We start from the raw sequence: 7,174 nt of genomic DNA, 5'->3' as shown, positions 1-7,174 counted from the left end.
CCCCCCAACCCTGACAGAGGGAGTCCCCAGATGCCTGGGCTATAGGGCTAGGGACCTGGGTCCGCAGCCCCCTTTCCCCTGCAGCAGTGCCCAAGCCCGGTTGCCGCCCACAGGAGAAAGCTGTGGTCTAAGCAGGGAGCCATGGGCAGCATGGTGGGAGTGGAGCCCATGGGGGGGGCAGGTGTGGGCTGTCTGCTGCCAGTTTAGGTAAGGCCAGCTCCCCACCGCTACATGCACTCCCTGTGGGGACCCATGCTGCCCAGATCTATGTGTGGGGTGGGGACAGGCCGCCTGCTATAGGCTTGGGCTCCCCACCCTGCTGCCCTCCCCCAGGCCTCCACAGCTTGGTGGGTGGGACCCGGCACGGTGGAGAAAAGTGGGGTCAGGTGGGGAAAATCAACGCACCCCCTGCCCACCCCATGGCAGCAAGAGGCATAACTCCACACCTTTGCCTCTGCTGCTGCCAGGCAGGCAGGGGCGTATCGCCAGGGCAATGCAGGGCTCACAGCGACAAGGAGTTTCCTTGCCCGGCCTTGCTCTGCCCTGCCGCACCAGGTCCTGCCCACTGGGCTGTGGAGGCCCTGGAGGAGGGCAGCAGGACAGGGAGCCCTGAGCCTGCAGTGGGCAGCCTGCATCTGCCTCTGGCCTCCACACAGATTTGGGGGCACTGGTCCCCCTGTCCCTGCCAGGAGTCCACACAGTGTGGAGAGATGACCCCAGCCCCTGGACAAGCTGCCCTGTCCCACTCCCTGCTGAAGCTCTGCAGCCACATATTCCGGCCCTAGGCCCCAAACCCCATGACTGCCTTGCTGGGCAGCAGCCCCAGCCATGCCCTGCCCAACTCCTTCCCTCCTTCCCTATGGGGGCCTCAATCACTCCTCCCCTCCCACAACTGATCTTCAGGAGCTGCTCTCCAGGCTGCTTAGCAGCACATGCATGTTTATGGCGCCCCCTGCCTGACCACCCTCCTCCTGTTACCCCCAGCCCCTTGCAGGCTGGAGCTCTGCCAGCCTGCAGGGAGCTCTTTGCAAAAAACCAAACTCTGTGCATTTCTCTAGTAACTTAAAAAATCTGTGGTTTTCTCAGGCAAAAGGGAAAATCCATAGTTCTTTATATTTTTTTTGTGTGAAACAAAAAACATGGGTCCCTGGTCATTAGTACTGTAGTCATTCTAGTTAAATGTATGTTTTTTATTCAGATTCATAAAACAAAATCTATGCTTCTTGAGTGTCTTGACATTGCATTCAATTCTTCACTGTCAGTCATTTCTACACCTGAGTTAATATTACCGCACCTGAGATAAGGTTGTTAGCTAGAACTATGAACAGTCTGCAGGGCTGCAGAATGGGAGAGAGATATTAAGAGGAATGACTAACAGACAGCAAAATTGCAGCAGAAAGGATAGCTTGATTAATAGAACATCAGGGCCTTTAAAAAAAGAGCTATTAACTGCTGCGGAGTACAGAGAGATTAGCAGGAATAAGGGAGATGACAATGAGCCACCAAGTCAATTGATTCCCTCACTGCTACCTGAATAGAAATGCTGCTGCCCCTCCCAAGCAGTTGGTTTTAAAGTTTGGGTAGAGCAAGAATCAAAGAGGGTTGCAACTGCACCACTGAATCCTGCCTAGATCTGCCCCTACTAGACCCCATCTGTACAAAGTGACCATGTCTGACATCTGAGTTATGGTCAATTTACCTGGTAAAGAGGCCCTAACAGTTCAGTTGAGAGATGAGCATCAGTCATAAAGCTCAGTCTCAAATCTAAACTTCCCCCTTTCTGTACCTTAGACTAAGGAGAAACTGAACCCGATTCTCACTTCTGATTGACTTCCTTACTGCTCAGGAAACTGGTGTGGTAAGAATGGCATATTTGGGAGCTAGTCTCTGAATATGCTTGTCTGCAACTTCTGGCAGCACTCCATCCTTTCCCCCCTGCCACCACCCCTTCTTCTGTCTACACCCCCTATACAACAGCTGCATTAGAGAGGCTATCCAATCTCATGCAGCAGAATCTGAATGTTTAAGTGGCTGGAGTTAGTAAGAAACATCCTCTGCAGGCAGGTTATTTCATGATTTTCCATGATAAAGCATCTTGCACCTTCCTCTCAAAGGATCAGGCCCTAGCCACCCTTAATGCTGGACCAGAGGTCTAGTGGAACATGGGGAACTTTCTTTGTTCCTGTGCTGATCTTTGCTCTATTAGACAACAAGGTCTTTGGGGAAGGGTTTTCTTCAGTTGTGCTCTAAGCATACTGCCTGTTCCTAACAAATTAATTAATTACAGTTTGCCATGTACCTGGGGGACTCCAGCATAAATGTGGGGGCTGGTAGCTGGGGGGATTTCTGTAGACTGAGTGATGCATTGCAAAATGTGAACTGCTGTCTTCAGAAGTCCTTGCCTCACTGAAGAGGAAGAAGGTCTGACACAATGCATGGATAATTATTTTCTTTTCAAAACATAAAAAGGCCAGCCTCCAGCTCCTTTCTACACCCACCAGTTCTTACTTTTACATTAGAGTAACAATTGTGCTTAGAATGTATCTATTACAAGCAAAGATTCCATGTGTTTATAACTAATGAAAAGAGCATTGAAATGAAAATATTTGGTTTAGAAATTCCTCTTTAATCTACTATAACCACTTTCCATACTAAGCACGTTCTCGGGCAGCAACGTCCAATGTGTTGCTGCTTTATAGGAACAGAATGGTGTAAGGAATGGGAAGAGGCTTCCTGGGAACAGCACAGATTGCTGGTTTCTTCTAGCTACTGTTCCCTTCTACACCCTTCCCTACTCTTGTGGCTTAGAAGAGAACAAACCTTGGATATTAAAGCAATCAACTGAGGACGAGAAATTAAGATTCTGCTTAGGCACGTCAGGTTTAATGAGAATGTAAATGTGCTTTTTGTTTAATGAAAGGGCAGTACCCTCACTAAGGGACTTTCAAAGGGAGTTAGGCACCTTGAAATCCCTTTGTTATCCGGAGGGGAACAATGAGAAAGTCACTTACCTGCATGCTTCATCTTGATTACACCCACACCTTGCTCTGTGTGTGTGGAAAACCCCTGAATCAGCAGAGGAGGAACAGTTCTAGAGCCAAAGTGGGGAAAAGCACAGAAGGGCTGTGGGGATCGGTTCCAGGCTTCACTGTACATGATGGACTGTGGGGATGAGGCAGAGGTAGGGCCAGCAGAGCCTTCACCTGACAGGCGTGAAGTGGCCCTGAAATGCAATGGGAAGACTATGAATTTAAAAACTGAAATGTCAAGAGCTGCAAAAGTCAAGGATTCATAGCAATGTTAACTCACCCAGCATCACACACGGCGTAGATTCAAGTACACATTTAATGCACTTCAAAATGCTACGCATTTGCAAGGTTGGCAGGGTTGTTTAGCTAGAACTAGTCAGAATGCCTGAAATTATTTCATAATTTCAATGAAAGGCAAGACAAAAGCAGCTAGGTTTTTGGGTTGTTTTTTTTTTTGGGGTTGGGGGGGGAGGTTACAGCTTTTTTTTATTGGTGAGTAGGGGTTTCATTTCTTGTCTCTTTTCTGTCCAACATTAGATTAAATGTTTAAAGTCAGTCCTAGGAAAACCTCATTTGTAGGCCTTAGAGCAAAACCCACGTGAAATCTGTGTACTGGCAGTGGAGAATGACAAAAGCAATTAAGAACTCTCTGGTAAAGATCTCTGCACCATTTTTCATGACATTTTCTGTGTCCAGTCTACATACTTGGTTGCAAGACCGGGGGGGAGGTAGCTTGTTGGTGGGCTGAGGTAATGCCAGTGGTCATTGCACTGTACGCATCCACTGAACCAAAATATTACACAACAGACTGTGTACTGCATCTGCTGTTCTTTCCTCCCTAGTGCCCTATGGCAGGGCTGTCTAACTGGTGGCCTGTGGACCACAAGCAGTCTGCAAGGGATTAGCATGTGATCCATGGGCCCAGGGGGCTGTCTCTTCTGCTGCTGTGTGGCAGGGAAGGGCCTAGGGGTCCACAGGGCAGTGAGTGGTGGGGATGCCAGGGAGCTGCCCCAGCAGCATGCAGCCTATAAAGTGTGAAGTCCCTGGCTGTGCCAATGTTGGACAGTATAGCCGTATGGTAAAAGTATTATCTCCAGTTGGGGCTGAGAGCACATTATACAGGTTTCATTACTTTCCCCAGGATTTGGCCTTTACTTTCTTTTTTTGAAAGAAGATAAGGAAAAGGAAAGGGAAAAAAACGGATCTAGCCACGCATGGCTAATCTCTGCTGATTTTCAGTATACTTCTACAGATGGCTGCAGCACCAGAACTCTGCATTGAACTAGAGGCACAAACACACATTAATGTAAATATCAAACAAAAATACTGTTACAAAAATACTGTTCAGTACTTAGAAGCTGGCTTTGCTCTGCCACTATGCAAGAGGCCATATTATTTGTTTCTCATAAATCCTGAACATTTCAAATGGCTAGCGCAAATGATTATTTGTCAGAATATCTGCACTAGAAGCATGTTATTTGACATGCGTTATTCTCCTGGTTTAAATCATTTCATTCAGTCAGAGAGCAGAAATGAAGCCATGTGACCCAGGTAACCCACCAGACATGACAAATACTGCATATTCAAAGCAAACTGTCCATAAACAATACTTAGGCCCAATATTGCCTCACTTTTTCTGTGAATGCTTAGAAATAGCAAATACAACTGGAGAAATAGGGAGTTATTTTTAATGCAGTGTAATGTTATTGTAAACTTGGTAGAAATTTCATAATACATGAGCACAAAAGTCATTTTCTTTAGTTACTTATGACTTCATTATTTTTAATCAGTTCTATTTCCCTAAATTTAACCAGAGGATTATTCCATAGCACGGATTAGATATACTGTAAATTTCAGCTATTAACATACAGTTGGTTTGGAATTCCTCTGTGCAAAAAAGTATGTTAAAGTATTTTTTTACAAACTAGCTCAAAAAGGTCAAGGTTGTTCTACTGACAAAATCTGGGGTAGCAAGAGAAAGCTATCAGGTTCTGAGGCAAGTGATTAGTCCATTTTGCAGGTGACTTCAGCTGACCTGCTCCTCTCCGGGTAGTTTTGGGGTTTCCTGAGATGCTGTAGCTTTAGAATCCATTATTATTAATAAATGTGTAATTGCAAAATTGAAATAAAAATAAAAAGCTGGGTATATACATATGGCTGTCATCAAGCACTATTTGTTTGTCTGATCTATAAAATACTTAACTTTGAAGAATGAATATTTAACCTCACCAATTTAACATCATCAAGGGTCATTTTAAGAAGGACTGTTATAATTACAGACATTCTCCACTACGGTCTATTCAAACATGGGCTCAGGCACGTATCTACAAAGGGTTAGGTGTTGCAACATTCCGAGTCACAGCACTTCACAGTAGGTGCCCGAACTCTGCACAATCTACACCCTGAGGTTGTTACCTAGCCTCCTCATACAAAGTATGAGGAGACTTACCTTGAATGGGATTCACAATAGCCAACACTCAAAAATGTTGAGATGTTTCTTTCCTCCCTTTTTCTTGGGCTGGGCTCCTTGCTCAGTGCTACTCAACACCAAACTCATGGAAGGTAGGTGGCTACACTCTCTTCCAAAGAAGCCACCTACCTTCTGTGCCTGCAGCAGCCACTATATATTTTCCAAGCATGCCTGCTGCAGGGCAGGGAAGCCTGATTAGGGAATTAGATTCCCTCAGTCCCTGAGGACTCAAACCCAGGACTAATATTGCCAGGAGTTTGCCTGAGCCATCAGATGATGGGCTCTTCTGAGGATGCAGTGATTGCTGGAGCACTCTAACTCACTCCCCTTGAAGCTGTTTCACTTCCTGTAAAATAATCAAAGGTTCTTTGGGCCAAAAAGGAGAACATGTGCGAAATGGAACTGTTTCTACAGGAGGAATTGATAACTCCCACCAGAATAGCCCTGGAGTTTGCATAGTCTCTTGGGAGAGGTGGATTTGAAACCCGTTAGAGGAGAGAATGGAATTAAAGTGCCTGACTTCCTGGGGCTGTGCACACCTGTTAATCCATGATATAAAAGGAGGGCACTAATGGCAGCATTTCTTTCTGCACTGTCCTGGAAGAAAGTGACCCTCCTCAGTGCAGTATTCTGTGTGTGACAGAAACACTCTTGGAATACCCTCTGGATCAAGCATTTGAATTAAAACAGAAAGAGGAATACCTTCTTTGTGGATCCCAATGAGCCGATGTATTGCCTAAGTAGCCAAGATGGAGGCACTTCTGGACATGTTCAAAGGCGGAACTTTAGGTGCCTGAGGAAATTTAATGTAAAAAATGTAAGTGTCTATGGATCTTAGGTACCTTCAAGATTAGGCAGCAGATGGATTAAGGTTTGGAGGATATAAAGTCTGGATTTAGATACCCAAATCTCACTTTAAATTCCTGAATCCTTTTGTGAATCTAGCCTTCTGTCACTTTAGTTGTATTGTGTAACTTCCCTGGATAATTATTGAAGGAACTTGCGTTTGAACAAGGGCACTCTTTCTGTTCTGAACTGTTCTGAACTGTCTTTTCCTACCTTCTCCTACGGTAAAACTATAACGCTGAATCTGTGATATTACAATCATTCCCATAGCAACAGACTGTGATGTTGCAAAATGAAAATTATGACTTCGCTAAAGGTTTTGGCACAAGGAGAGCCTGGGTTATATGGGATTACACAGATCCCAGCTCAAACACCCAGGGTAGACTGGAGGGAATAATGAATAGTAATAGCAGAATAAATGGCTTTCGATGTAAGGCTGTGTCCAAACAGCACTAACAACCCACCCTGTTTAAACCTTGTAGATGCTAATATGGTTTCTCTGACAAGGGCAAGCACATTTTTGAGAGCCATGATGGCCAAACAGTGATATCAATAAGGCTAGTCTATAGCATGCTTTGGCATTGTTTTCAGAAAATGATCCCTGCTCGTTTGGGTCAAGAAAACTGTGCTAACAGCACTGTTTAGATCACTGGGCCCAAAATGTTTTGTTCACCCTGTTTGCTTCAAAGGAAAAATCCCTTTTTCCAATACCAAATAATTCATGCAGTGAGGTAACAGCTGAAAACCCCTTCCAAAGAAATAGCTACAAGTATTCTGGAGCATGGGACATTTCAAGGAATGACTGCAGAGTAATGTTGGGCTGGGACAT

The 7,174-nt window shown here is 45.2% G+C and overlaps 1 long non-coding RNA gene across 1 annotated transcript in view; it reads left to right on the top strand.

Moving 5' to 3' along the window:
• The window catches only part of LOC109320962, a 16,001-nt gene extending 11,975 nt beyond the window's left edge, over nt 1-4,026 (top strand). The window contains exon 3 of the long non-coding RNA XR_002103901.1: nt 4,016-4,026. This is a non-coding gene — a long non-coding RNA (uncharacterized LOC109320962). The remainder of the gene's footprint in view (nt 1-4,015) is intronic.
• The last annotated feature ends 3,148 nt before the right edge of the window (nt 4,027-7,174 follow it).

Source organism: Crocodylus porosus, unplaced genomic scaffold (genome assembly GCF_001723895.1).
Source record: "Crocodylus porosus isolate Cpor-Errol unplaced genomic scaffold, CroPor_comp1, whole genome shotgun sequence".
NCBI lineage: Eukaryota > Metazoa > Chordata > Crocodylia > Crocodylidae > Crocodylus > Crocodylus porosus.
This window is presented reverse-complemented; position numbering and strand designations above follow the sequence as displayed.